The sequence below is a fragment of the Petaurus breviceps genome, unplaced genomic scaffold, assembly GCF_028583685.1.
Source record: "Petaurus breviceps papuanus isolate PSGF00001 unplaced genomic scaffold, PetGlider_PUasm1.0 90808, whole genome shotgun sequence".
NCBI lineage: Eukaryota > Metazoa > Chordata > Mammalia > Diprotodontia > Petauridae > Petaurus > Petaurus breviceps.
Genome location: NW_027187349.1, coordinates 1674300 through 1689522, shown reverse-complemented (window position 1 = coordinate 1689522; position 15223 = coordinate 1674300). Strand labels below are relative to the sequence as shown.

At 37.8% G+C, this 15223-nt stretch overlaps 1 protein-coding gene and 1 long non-coding RNA gene across 4 annotated transcripts in view; one reads left to right on the top strand and one right to left on the bottom strand.

Annotated features, from left to right (window-relative positions):
• The window catches only part of TULP4 (TUB like protein 4), a 294458-nt gene that overhangs the window by 137550 nt on the left and 141685 nt on the right, over nt 1-15223 (bottom strand). The gene's annotated exons all lie outside the window — the stretch shown is intronic.
• On the top strand, nt 6267-8343 carry LOC138147765 (uncharacterized). The gene is made up of 2 exons (XR_011164887.1): nt 6267-6726; nt 6947-8343. It is a non-coding gene; the product is annotated as an uncharacterized lncRNA (long non-coding RNA).

Genomic DNA, 15223 nt, shown 5'->3' with positions numbered 1-15223 from the left:
CATGTTTCACATGATGAAGTAGCTTTATTCCTTACCAAGAATAATTCCTCTACCTATTCAAGAGACTCCATTCCATTCCATCTCCTCCAATAGATAGTTCCTTTCTACCCTCCTTATTACTGTAGATGGCAACACTATTTTCCCAATCCCCAGGCTTGCAACCTAGGACTTATTCCTCACTACCTTCCACCTCCCATATCCAAGATGTCACCAAGGCTTGTCACTTTCACCTTTGCAACATCTTTTGAAAATGCCCCCTTCTCTCCTCTGAGACTGTCACCACTCTAGTACAAGGCCCTGCTCACTTCAGGCCTGGATTATTGCACTAGCCTACTGGTAGGTATAACTACTTTGCGTCTCTCCCTGCTCCACTGAGACACTAAAGCAGTCCTATACCCACGGGCTGCTAGAGGCACACCAAAGGATTCTGAGCAGCCCATGAAAACTGTAGAGGATGTAAAAGAAAGTAAAGATCTGACAAGTGCTTTGTAGGTGCCTTGCTTAATCCACCTTTCACTAGTCACTATTATACCCATCATGTAATTTGGTGGGTGGGTTGCCACTGCACACTCTCTCCTGTTTGTCACGTGACCCCCACCAGTCAACTATCATCAGTCTGTCTCTAGTCTGAGAGGAATGAGAGTAGTATCTTTTCACTCTGTTTTCATTTGCTATTGGCATTGAACAGGGTCGAAGTGAGTGCAACCATGTACCGACACAGCTGACACTAGCTATGCAATGAGTGGCAACAATGTGTTGCTGCATGGCCACCCTCCAAATTACCCAAGTGTCTGGTTCTCTCTCCAAGGTCAAACACTCAGCTCAGTATTTCTCCCCCCCTCTTTTTTTTGGAGAGGGGAAGGCAGGACAATTGAGGTTAAATGACTTGCCCAAGGTCACTTGGCTAGTAAGCCTTAAGTGTCTGAGGCCGCATTTGAACTCAGGTCCTCCTGACTCCAGGGCTGGTGCTTTATTCACTGCACCACCTAGCTACCCTCAGTATTTCTTTGTATGTGCAAAGTTGCTATGGAGATTTTTTTGGTTCTAATATTAAAGTTTTGGGGGTGACTTTGTAAAATGGGTGATAAAAAGAAATGGAACATCAAATCAAAACATTAAAGCATTTAATCCAGAATGGACAAATAGATACTTATTTATCTATACGAGAGAAAAAATAACATGCCTTGTTTGCTGAGAAGTAATAGCCATTCCAAAGGAATACAATTTTTGTCACCATTCTGAATCAAAACATCCTGACTTCAGCAAATTGAATACCAATGAAAAACAAATTAAAGCATCCAAATTTTTGAAAAATCTCAGTGGGAGAATGGTTTTTCAAGGAAGTAAACTCAGGAAATGAGGCAGCTACTGTGATAGTAATGGAATATAAAGATCCCCCTGTATTGGCTTGGTTTTCAAACTGATTGTGTTAAAACCCAGAGCTTGTTAATTCCACCTGTGGGATGGACTTGTTGATGTGAAAAGAGAGACAGAACTGGGAGGAGCTGGTGACATAGATTTGGAGAGACACTAGAGAGAGGCGGAAGAACTTTTTGGAAGCAGCACCTCGTGGAGGCAGAGAGACAGACTGAGAAGGATTGCTGGGGCCACTTTGAATTGCCCTGGACTTTTGAGACCTGCCCCCTGAGCTGCCAAGGACTGAGGAGACATGGCTGTTTTGCTGGTACTTTGTTTGTCTGTTTTGATGTTGTTTTGACAGATTTGTCCACTGGTGAAAGACAGTCCTTTTGTTGAAGAAGTTCTGGAACCTGGCTGTTGACTAAGAAGCCCTGAGACTGTCCTGCAGACAGAGAGTGAATGCTGTCCACTGGTGAAGATCAGGGCTGTTGTTGCAGGGGTCTAGAGACTGTCCTACAGACAGAGTGAATACTGTCCACTGGTGAAGGACAGTGCTGTTGTTGCAGGGGTCTGGGAACCTTTCTGTTGGTTCAGAAGCCCTGAAGGATTTTCTTGTTGTATGTTTACAGAAATCCTGGGAGAAGGTTTTGCTAATGTTTTCAGGGGTTCTAGGACTGTTCTGCAGACAGAGGATGAATTAATGAAGAGACTGGCAATGTATCTTGTGGCCTTGCTAAGCCTTGTCTCCCCAGAAACTAAGATTGCTGAGAACTTGCTTTGTGTCAAGATGAAGAAAAGACCTCCATTTGGGTATTAAGTGCTGTGCTTAAACTTGATATAACTCTGGGGTAGATTCAATTGTGATCCAGGGGTGGGGAACTTTTGACCTTTTTGTGTTCTATGGTTGAACAAATGAATGTACTTTACTTATGTTTGGAAACTAATCTCCATTTGAGAAGAGGGGCTTTGTGGTGGACTAAATGAAGGTACAGCCTAGGGGTGGAGTAGCATTTAGAACAGGGACTTTGTAATTGATTGAATGAATGTAAGGTCCTGGGGTGGGGTAGTACTTGGAGATTATTTAATCACACTTAGTAAATGCTGTATTTTGAATGATGTCATATTTTGACCTTCTCTGTTCTTAATTTGACACTGAATAAAATGGAGAGCACCTATGCTGGTATTTTGAACCTTGGGAAGTTGCCTTTGCTTGGCATTACATTACAGCTACTAAGGTTAGTTTTCAGATTTCTAAAGAGACTGCTGCTGCTGGGAAGTTTTTTTTTACTGAAGGTGACTTCATAAAGAAGTGTTTGCTGATTGCAATTTCTGGATTACGTCAATTAAAAAAAGGGTTTCTGAGAAATAGTTTAATCATTAATTATACCTTTACTTGTAAAGTGAGCTGCTAAAAACTTATCTGTGGCGCAAAGAAGTTTAGCCCATTTTAATTTTGGCCCCTACTGCCAAGTTGTACAGGTCTGCACTAAAGTGATTTTCCTGAAATGGAGGTCCAGTCATGTCACCACCACCCCCACCATCCCCACATCACCCTCAACAAACTCCAGGGACTTCTTATTGACTTAAAGCACAAACACAAAATGCTCTGTTTAGCATTCAAAGCCCTTCATAACATAGCCCTCTCCTGCCTTTCCAAGGTTCCTATACCTAAATCTCTGACACATACTCTGCAATCCAGTGACACTGATGGCCTGACTTTCACAAATAAAACATTCCATCTGTCAGCTCCAAGCATTCTCTTGGTCCGCCCCTATGCCTGAAATGCTTTTATTCCTAAACTCCAACTACTAACCTACCTGGCTTCCTTCAAATTCCAACTAAAATCTCATCTTCTAGAGAAAGCCTTCCCTAACACTTGTTAATTCCAGTGTCTTCCCTCTGTTAATTATATTCTATTTATCCTGTATATAGCCTGCTTTGTATATATTTGTTTGCATATTGTCTCCCTAACTAGACTGTAAGCTCCTTGAGAGCAAGGATTGTCTTTTGCCTCTCTTTGCAGCCCCAGTGTTTACTATGGTGCCTGGCACATAATATGTACTTAATAAATGTTTAATGATTACTTTATTGGTTGGTGTAGGTAGTTCCTCAATTGATACAGATCTGTGTCTGAAAAATTCATCATCCTAAGATCATCTTAGTGATAAGCACCTAGGTTGGTCCACACAGAGCTGATATACACCAATGAACCCATACTTACAGATTTTCCAGTTTGGTAGCAACTGCCAAAGCCTTGAGTTTCACTGGTACTGCTTTTGAGAACCCAGCCAATAACGTCATAACAAGGCATCAGAATAAGATTTTATAAATATAAAGGTGAAGTAAACATTTTTAATAATGCAAGTCTAATATTCAAAAAACAAGAGATTAAATCTTTATAGCGAAAATATATGTGAATATATGTGCTGAATATATGTGAACTTGCAAATTGCAAAAAAAAAAAAATTTCATGATTTTTTTTTTTTTTGCTTTTTGGAGGGCAACTGGGGTTAAGTAACTTGCCCAAGGTCACACAGCTACATGATAATATTTCTGATTCTATCTATCCCATGTTGTTCCAAAGAATCAAATACAAATACTTCTATTCTTGGCTTGGAAAACACTCTATTACACTGCCTCATACTATCTAAACATGTTTAGTTCCCCATATATGCCTATATTTGTACCTGCTAACCAAGATCTATTTGTTGATTTTCTAAGCACAACCTCCCACTCTTGCATCCCATATTATTTACTCTGTTATCCTTGACACCTAGAAAGGTCTCCCACTTATCTCTCTGCATTCTTCCAAATATATCTCTGAAATATATCTCCTTTAAGAAACTTTCACAGGTTAATAATAATAATAAATAACTAACATTTATAGAGCACATTGAGTTCTTCTTGTCATTACCACAGCATCCTACTGCGTGGTTATTTGTATATTCTCTAGTATCTCTAAAAGGTTATTCTAGTTCACCTATTTATAGTTTCATTTATAGGTTTCATTTTTCCTTGAGACTCCAAGGAGTCTCCTTGAAGAGACACAAAAGTAACCCAAAATACATTGGAACCATAAAATTTAATATAGTATCCATGTTCCCTGTAAACATTCAATGATTGTTAGCTCATTTTCTTCTATCTCCATTTCACAGAAGAACATGGACAAAAAATACCTTTCTAAAGAATTCAAATTATTATATAAATTTGAGAATAAAATTTTAGAGAAAAGATATCATGACACTCACCAGGATTCTAAAAAAGTTAGACTGTATGATGTCTTTCTTTTCATCTTGTCATTTAATGTTTCTAATTAACAGATACTTTCTCCTAAAGACCCTACCCTCTCCCAATCCTCAGTGTTTTTGGTTTTTGGTCAATGGTGAACATTTTTCCAGAAGGTTGTTAAAAAAAAAAAAAAGACATTTCAAATAGCGTTTCATTCATTAATTCAAAAGAATATTAATAATATTAGTATTTCAATTCTTGTTCTATTCTTGCCTCAAGGAAGTCTGTTATCCTTGATGGATGCAGGAAGATACCAGGGAGTCTGGTATTTTTTCAATCTTTCAAAGATGTTTGGTTGTTATCCAAATAAGTCTGGCCCACTATCTCTAACTTTGCAGGTGGATTCAAACAATGAATAATTCTTATTCACAGGAGGGAAGGAGGGGGCTGTTGCTAGCGCCTTGTTCCCAATTTTCAACCAGTTATGTTATTCTCAACCCCATGATGCTACCAGTCCTGTAACCAATTATTTTCCTCTCACCTACCCAGTTCTATTCTTTGTTGTATGCTCATAAAAAGGAGAAGCGCCTCCTTCTCTGGGTCACTGGTTTAACTGAGGTAGCCATTTAACCCACTTTGTTAACAAGCTCACACCCTGCTAATAAACTGATAAACCTCAGGATTCTGAACTTCAGTTTACTTTGTTACGTTCTATGAAGACAAAATTTTTGAAAAGGAGAGAGGAGGAAAGAATTTTTTTTAAGTAGAAGATGAGGATTCTTAATTAAATAATTTAATTCTATGCATAATAAGGCACTGTGATGTAGGAGAATACACCAAACTTGTCAGGGAATTAAAGTTTCAACTTGCTAGAGCTTAGTACTATAAAACAGCTAATGCTTTTTTATAAAAACTAAAAGAAAGGTCAAGAGGAGGAGCTTCTTCAATTTAACTGCCTTAAGATACATTAAGAGTGAAACTTGAAATTCACTAACTATAATTTAAAACTCATTCAATTATATGTAAAATGAACTCTACTCTCAACATGGAATAAACCTAAAAGAATCAACTCAGGGAAAGAAATAACTAAAAATTGCAGAAATGTAAAACAAAGACAGAAACAAAAAACCCATCCAGATTAAGAGGTTAGTAGGGTATCCAAAGATCCTATTTAGCCTTCTAAATTTTTTATATGAATAGCTCATTCCCTTTTAGCTTTTTACATATGTTTTTATTTTTTCAATAAACACGAAACCTTTTGAGATCACATACATTATTACATAATATTTCATTTCGTTCAAAAGATATTACAAGGTAGAAACAGAGGAAGCTATTTCAGGCAGGCCTGCTAAATACAGAAAAGGGACAATAAAGTGCTAAGAGGCATTTGTCTAGCACATCCACTTCCTAACTCTCCCACAGCAAGCAGAGTTAAGAGGATAGTTTGTCAAGTTTCTCTCTCTGGACTCAGCTTCTCAAATCTTAGTTAAGTACTATCAAACTGCAATTGATTAAGTTTTGAATGTCTAGAGGAAAGGTTTTAAATTATGACACATTTTCAGGTCTTCACCAAACTCACTTGCCTTTACAAATTGTCCATTTCAATAAAAGGAGAGTCATTTCCCCAACCATGCAGCATTAAAAACATCACAGTTACCTTGGAGTGCTCTTTTTCTTTCAAATCCTAAATCCTATACATCCTATCCTCTAAATTCCCACAATTACCAATCTAGTCAAGACCCTTCCATCACTGCATGCCTAGATTATTACAACAAACTTCCTTACCTGGAATCCTCAACTAAATTTCCTGCCCTCTCATAGTTATTATAAATATTTTACAAAATAATCTTTGAGCACATCTCCCCACATTAAAAAGTAAAAAATCTTTAATTGAGGTAGCTGTGAGCTCTTCCACCCAGCTGTGCACTTGACTTCCCCCTGCCTCTAGGTGCGGCACCACCTCCTCTCTTCTCTTAAGGGTTTAAACTTGCCATTTCAAAGTTCGCCATGGATGATGATATTACTGCTCTCATTGTTGACAATGGCTCTGGAATGTGCAAAGCTGGCTTTGCAGGAGAGGGTGCCCCTCAGGCTGTCTTCCCTTCCATTGTTGGGCGCCCCAGACATTAGGGTGTGATGGTGGGTATGGGCCAGAAAGACAGCTATGTGGGGTATGAGGCCCAGAGCAAGAGAGGTATTCTGACCCTGAAGTACCCCAATGAACATGGTATTGTAACCAACTAAGATGACATGGAGAAGATCTGGCATCATACTTTCTACAACAAGCTCCATGTGGCCCCTAAAGAGCACCCTGTGCTGATCACAGAAGCCCCCCTGAACCCCAAAGCCAACAGAAAAGATGACTCAGATTATGTTTGAGACCTTCAATACCTCAGCCATGTACGTTGTCATCCAGGCTGTACTGTCCCTGTATGCCTCTGGTCATACCACTGGTATTGTGATAAGACTCCTGTGATGGTGTGACATCTGTGCCCATCTATGAAGGTTATGCCCCTTCCCCACGCCATCCTCCGTCTGGATCTGGCTGGCTGTGATCTGACGGACTACCTCATAAAGATCCTGACCGAGAGAGGGTACAGTTTCACCACCACAGCTGAGAGGTAAATCATGCGTGACATCAAGGAGAAGCTGTGTTATGTTGCCCCAGACTTTGAGCAGGAGATGGCCACTCCAGCTCCTCTCTGGAAAAGAGCTATGAGCTCCCTGATGGTCAGGTTATCACCACTGCCAAGAAGAGGTTCTTGATGCTCAGAAGCTCTCTTCCAACCATCTTTCTTACGCATGGAATCCTGTGGAATCCACGAAACTACCTTCAACTCAATCATGAAGTGTGATGATGATATCTGTAAGGATTTGTATGGCAACAGCGTATTGTCAGGTGGTACCACCATGTACCCAGGCATTGCTGACAGGATGCAGAAGGAGATTACAGCCCTAGCTCCCAGCACAATGAAAATCAAGATCATTGCCCTACCTGAGCACAAATACTGTCTGGATTGGAGGCTCCACCCTGGCGTCTCTTTTCACCTTCCAGTAGATGTGGATCAGCAAGCAGGAGTATGATGAATCTGGGCCTTCAACTGTCCACCACAAATGCTTCTAAATGGACTGTTTGTGGTTTTTTAATTTTTTTATCAAAGAGTGTGACATGATGACATGATAATTGCCCCCAAAAAGAGATGAGATTGGCATGGCTTTGTTTTTGTGTTTTTGGGGGGTTTTCTGGGCACTTGACTCGTAATTTAAAAACTGGAACGATGAAAGTGATGAGTGAGCAGTCTAAGTATGTTGGAGGCAAACATCCCCAAAGTTCTACAATGCATCTTCAGGACTCTGATTGTACATTTTTTTTAATAGTCATTCCAAATATCATATAATGCATTGTTACAGTTACAAGCCTCTGTGAAGGCTGTCAAAGGAGCGATGTAACAAAAATCCAGATGGGGGGAGGGAGTAAGGTAATAGTATTGCTTTAAATGTAAATTATGTAATCCTTAAAAAAAGAACTTTGTATCTTCCGCCTTAACACATGTTCCTTTTTTTAAAATTGTCAGCCATGTGAAATGGCCCCCTAAATCCCCTCCCTGCCCCCAATATAGATGTGAATAAGGACTTTTATAGTCTCCCTGCAAGTTTTGAGATTGGTGCCAGTACTTGGGGGAGGGGGAGGAGCTTTACCTGTACACTGACTTAAGACCAATTCAAATAAAAGTGCACATGTTAAAGAAAAAAAAATCTTTAATTGAGCTTGCCTTAAAAAAAAATCCTTCCCTCCTCTTAAGCCAAATTTCTTTTTGAGTAATCTATACTTGCTGGCTCCATCAACATGCATATTCACAAGAAGCCCTGGGTTCAGGTCTGGACTTTGATACATACTGGCTATGTGTTCACTGGAATGTTATGGAAGTTCTTAGTGCTGCTAGGAAACCCTCTAAAAATATAAGTTGTAAAGCAGAGTAGATAAATGCTGACCTGAACTGGTAAAGGAAGCCAATGAAATCTCCCTCCAAAAAACTACAAGGCTCTGTCCTTGTTGTAGGTGTGACAAAATCACTATTTACCTGGGTCCCCCATAAATTAGACAAATTTTTTGTTTTTCACTTAAAAGAAAATTCTATTCCTAGGGCTTATTGGCCAGTGTCTAAGGCCCAAGGACTATCCCTTGATGCAGCTTCCTGGTGGCCTCTAGTGAGACTGAGAGTAATGATGATAATAATAATGATAGCTAACATTTACAAAGCACTTACTTTATAAGCCAGGCACTGTGCTAAGGATTTTATAATTATAATCTATGTTGATCTTCATAATAACCTGGGAGGTAAGTGCTATTATTATCCCCATTTTAAAGATGAGGAAATGGAGACAAACAGAAGTTAAATGCTTTGCTGAAGGTCACATAATTAATAAGTGTCGGAGATCAAATTTGAACTCAGTTGTTCCTGATAGAATGTCAGGCATTCTATCCATGGTACTACCTAGCTGCCCCCATGATTGGGGTGGGGTCCTAACTGCCTAAGGGCATAAAAGGTCCACCCACAAAAAGTCAAGGCCCTTCAGAGTTGAATGAATAGCCCACGACTCCATACCATGCCCTGCTGACCAGAGGATGATGGAGAAAGGAATAGAGGAAGGGGTTAATATACTATTTTTTTTTAACCCAATAAGTATTGGAATAGCCTTTCTATGCATCTATGGCTAACAAACCTCCTTTTGTCAACTATTTCATTCTAAATCCGAAGCAACAAATGCTCAGTCTGAATTACCCCTATCCCTATGGTTTGGCATAGTTAGTAACTAGAACAAAATGGTCTAGTGGCTCATAATATGGGTGAAATAAGGAAAGGGAGTTACACACATGTATAGTGAGTTAAATGAATATCCAGGATATGGTTTTACTTGTGTCCCCATAAAGCATGGGGTCTTCTAGCAATGTTTTAAGATTTCTCTCAATAAGAATAGAAGCCAAGCTAATACTGAAGCAAAGTCAGTAGCTTAGTGGGTGGCAAAGAAAACAGACACAGTAGGTTAAAAAAAAGTGCCAGGCCCAACATTCCCTGGATATTGTTAGACTTGTTGTTTAGTCATTTAGGTCATGCCTTTACTCTTTGAAACTACTAACATAAAACTAAAAAAGAAACTGAAACACCACATTCAGTACTGCCTATGCCATGGGATTTTCCAATAAAAGTTCTAAAAATATATACATGGTAGAAAACCCTGTAGAATATTTTCTTACCATGGGCTGAGATGTAATAGAATTATTATCTACCAGTATTACCCTTTTCACATAAGCTAAACAATCTGGGTTTGGGGTTTTCCCCCCCACTTACAGGCAACAAAAATAGCCCTGTGATATTATTGACCCAGGTAGCTAATGTTCAAATATCCTAGTAGCCTGGGCTCATTTTGACGGAGGCTTTCTCATTGACTAAATGCATAAAAAGGCCCTCTCACATGAAATTAAGGCCTTTCAGCCTTGGTGTAGTTCTCAACATGCAGGGAATCAATATATGCTGTTTTGCTGCTCAAATTATGAGGTTCCTTATGTAGAAGAGGGAGAACCAAATTTACACAAGCTAGGTGCTGAAATATTCTGAAGTATATCTTTTCTATGCTACGGCAACATAATACTCCTTTTCTTAACTGTTGAATTACTTATTAATCCTTCATTTTGTTCTAATAATAAGTAAGGTCTCAGCTCAAATCAGGCTTGCCCCTAATACTGTGTATACAAAAATGAAGATTTCTTGTTCCTATAGTGATGATATTCTGTGTGTGTGTATGTGTGTGTGTGTGTGTGTGTCCAGAAAATCAAACAGTAATCAGAGAAAAGGAAAGCAAAGTATCAACAAATGGGAGAAATCAGAAGTGTCATGAGGGAAGTAGTACCTAAACTGAGACTAGAGGTCAGGAAAAATCACAGGGAAATGAGTTAACTTGTGCAAAGTCATGATGATAGGAGATGGACTTCTGTACATGAAACACAAGTGAAGTTAAAGAGGCATTATTAAATACCTGCTATGTGCCAGGAACTAGGCTAAGCCCTGAAGATGAAAAGAAAGGCAAAAACAATCCACACCTCCAAGAAGTTTAAAATCACTGTAATAGGAAGAAATAATATGAAAATAATTATAAAGAAGATATATGCAGATAAACTGAAAATATTTCCAGATAAATTAGCAATAATCAAAAGAGAAACAACACTCAGAAAGGCATCTTGTAGATGGTGAGATTTCAGCTGATCCAACAGGAAAGGCAGGAGAGAAAGATGAGAAAGGACAGTACTGCTGGCATGGGGGACAGGTGGTAAAACACAGAATCCAGAGATAGCAAGCCTGGTATGACAAACAGCAAGGAGTCCAGTGGACTACAGGGAACATGGAGGGGTGAAAGGTGCAAAAAAACTGGAAAGGTGGGAAGGGATCCAGGTTATGAAGAGGTTTGCTTTAAGAGACAAAAAGAGAATTTTATACTTGATCCTGGAGACAACAGGGAGACACTGAAGCTGATTTTCTGAAGGGTGATACGTTTTAGGATAAGGAGTCTGATAACTGAGTGGACAATAGACTAGAATGGGGGAGAGACCTGAGACATGGAGACCAACCAGAAAATTACTGCAATAGCTAAGGTGGGAAGAGGAGAGCTAGTGGTTTCAGTGTCAGAGGAAAGAAAGACATATATCCAAGAGATGTGAAGGTAGGATTGACAAAATTTAGCAACATAATAAATATGTTGGAGCTGTGGAGAGAGAGGTGAGACAATGAAAAGTTGAGGATAACACCTAGACTGTGAGTCTGGGTAACTGGGTGGGATCCTTAGTAGTAATAAGGAAATTCAGATGAAAGTATCTGAATTCCATATTCAATACGCTGAGTTTAAGATATCTATGGACATCCAATTTCAGATGTTCAATAGGCAGGTGGACATGTGAGAATGGAAGTCAGAAGAAAGGTTAGAGCTGCATAAAGAAAACTGGAATTTGCCTACACAGAGAAACTAATCGAATCCTAGGAGATAAGGTCATGAACCAAAACAGTGTTGAGTAAGTCAATTTAGATGGAAGGTCATGAATATGCAGAGAATAAGGTTCAATAATTCTGAAAAGATACTGGCAATAACATAGCACAAACAAGTGGCAGCCTGGGTCAGCCAAAGTTTTCAATTGTTCTCTTTTTTTTCTACATTATTTGTAAATTCACAATGTTAATTTGCTCTTTTCATAACTCAATGAAGTTAACAAAGAATTAATCAAGTTTTATTAGTCTTTTTAAAAAAAGTTTTAGTGTTTTTTATAATTTCTTAAATCTTGTTTTTCTTTTAAAATTTTCTTTTCCTATGCTTATCTTGTGTTTGATAACAGACTGAGACTGTGGACAAGAGAAGGACTAGTGCTAGATAAATAAATGTGAAAACCATCTAGGTAGAAACTGTATTTAAATTCAAAGGAGTTGAGAAGGCCCAGAACAGCCTTGAGAGATATCCACTGTTAGCAGACATGTTGTAGATTAAAAACCAGTAAAGGATACAGGGTGAGCAGATAGATGAGGAAGAATCAAGAGACAGTAATGTCATGAACACTTCGAAAGAATAGAATATTAAGGAGAAGAGGATGATTGACAGTGTCAAGGGTTTATAAATATTACCTCCATTTTATTCTCATAACAAGCCTATGGGTTAGGTGCAATTATTATCCCCATTTTACAGATGAGAAAACTGAGGCAGACAGAAGTTATTTGACTTGCCCAGGTAACAAACCTAGCAAGTATCTTAGGCTAAACATGAAATACTGCAAAATCTGTCCTACCTCCTCATTTTCATATTGTATGTATTTGTTTTAAATATTAGTTCAATAAAAAAAGTTGTTGAGTTTTGGTTTTTTGTCCATTCTCTTTCATTTTACAGGAAAGTTCAATCCATTCATATGTAAGATTATAACTGTCTTAGTGTTTTATTTTATTCTTTCATCTTTATTTTCTTTCCCCTCAAGTCAAAGTGGTCCCTGAGATTGTTTATATTTACATGATCCCAGTCTCCTCCCATAGACTATCCTCCATCCCATTACTCTTTCTTAAACCAAATTTCTTAAGTTTTATTTTTCTTAATTATAATACTTCCATTTTCTTATTATCCTTCCCTTTTTCCACTGAAATAAGAATGTGGTTTAGAATCATTCCTACCAACTATAATGAATTTCTATTATAAAGTAAGAAACTATGAATATACAGAATTCAGAGCAATATGGGACAAGCTGTATGAAATGCTACAGAGTGAAGTAAACAGAAAAATATATGAACTGTGACAATACAAACAAAAAGGCAGCCAACCTCTGATGCAATAAAATGACCTACCTCAGTCCTGGAAAAAAAATGATTAAACATCTGCCTTCTTACAATAGAGATAGGAGACTCAGTAGCATATGCTACATAGAATATGGTTACTATGCCAGCTACTCTTGCTTAATAATGACTTGATTAAAAAGGAGGGTTCAATGAAAGAGGAAATATATAGAAACAATTGTGGTATAAAAACTCCAAAAAGACACTAACAATTTCAAAATTATTTTTAAAAATTCAACCTACTGATTCCTTTAACCCTACCATATTCCCAACCTACTCTCTTACGAGTGACATTTATTTAATGTATACCTACCCAAGAAATGTGAAATTACTTCTTTCTCTTTCTAGACTGTTCTCTAGCCCCTGATACTGCCATTCACTGGCTTTATGCTTATACATTCATCCTTTTTCTTTTCTTCCTTATCCTGCATACAAGGAGGGGATTCTAGGGAAAAAAAAGTTTTATTCCATCAATATGATACAAATCTCACCCACCTATTTTTTTCCCTATCAACTTATTTTGTTGTTGTTGTTGTTTTAAACTGTCTGTTTTTGGATGGCTTTATTCTAAGTAGATTCATTTCCCAAATTTACACAAGAGGCAATGAAGTATGCTGTCAATCATGAATGACCTTTGTCTCTTCCTTCCTCTGTTCTGATCCAAGTGACTTTTCTCTACCTTCTTCACCCACTAAAATACTGATTCACTTGAGGGAATACAGGTTGTGTTCCAACAAATATAAAATTTTTCATTCTACTCTCCCCTCTCTTTTAACTCCCTTAGAGCTGGACTTCAGGCAATGCCAGAAATGTTTTTTGTAATAGTCTTATCTAGGCCCAGAAGCACAAAAACACTGATTTTCTTGCTTCTGTCTTACTTAGTTACCTTTCTTATATATCTAATGTTTAAAATAACAACATATCAAATATCCTATTCACCACTTTTACTTAGAAGAAATCACTCAAATTCTACCCTTTTTCTTTGAGTCCCACATCTTTTGTCATAGATGATTTGATTCAGATTTGCAGGATATGCTATGTTTGCCTAGAAATCAATCACTTTTGAAACATTATATTTCAATTTATTCTTGTTATAAATTAGGACTAGTCTTGAGCAATACTAATCAATTTTCTTTGGCAGGTGAAGGACCAATCCTTTTCTGTCTGTAGTATTTGTTTTGTGATGATAGAAGTCCTAAGGTTTTACCAATACTTTTCAAAGTTAAAGTTGGGGATTCTATCAAGTTGTATTTTGCCTTCATTATCCAATAATTCTGGGTAATGTTCTTATATTATTCTCAAAGTATGGGTACTCATCCTTATTATTTCATTGTGTTTTTCTGGAATACCTATGATCCTGAGATTAATTTCACTTATTCTATACTCAAAGTGAGCCACGTTGGCATGTACAAATTCATGTGCTCTTCTGATACTGATATTAATAATAATAACTGGTTAATAAGTCAGATACTGTGCTAAGCACTTTATAAATATCATCTCATTTAATCTTCATAACAACCCTATGAGGAAAGTGCTATTATTATCCCCATTTTACAAACAGAGGTTAAGTGACCTGCTCAAAGTCACAAAGCTAATAAGTGTTTGTGGCTACATTTGAACTCAGGTCTTCCTAATGTGGTCTAGCATTCTAGCCAGTGAGTCACACAGATGCCATATTGTCCAATTCACTTCAATTCAATAAGCATTTATTCAAATCTTCTACACAACACTGTGCTATGCATTAGGAACACAAAGACAAAAATGAAAGTGTTCGTCCTCAAGGAACTTCATTCTATGAATTTTGTTATGCCAAATTTTCTTGTACTTTTCCATCTGATTTTCAAATCTGTCATTTTCTTTTCAAATTCTCTTCCGTTTTGGAGAACTTTTCCATCAAAAGTTCTAAACTGACTATCCTCATTTGTCATTTTTAGTTCTTTCTTAAGATTTCCCAATTCTGACAGTTTCCATCCTTCATTTTTTTTCTTTTAGATCTTTTACGTGATGTAGGGTGGCACAACAGACAAGAAGGAATCAGGAAGAGCTAAATTCAAATTCTGAATTTGATACATTCTGTTCATGTAACCAATTCACTTAACCTCTCAATTCCCCAAGCAAATCTCAAAGATGCTAAGTCATCAGTTGCCAATTTACATCTGTGAAGGAGTTTCCATACCAGAAATTTCCTGAACCAATAAAATAACACATCCTGATCAGTATGTACATGTATAAACACACTCTCTCACACTCTCTCTCTCTCTCTCTCTCTCTCTCTCTCT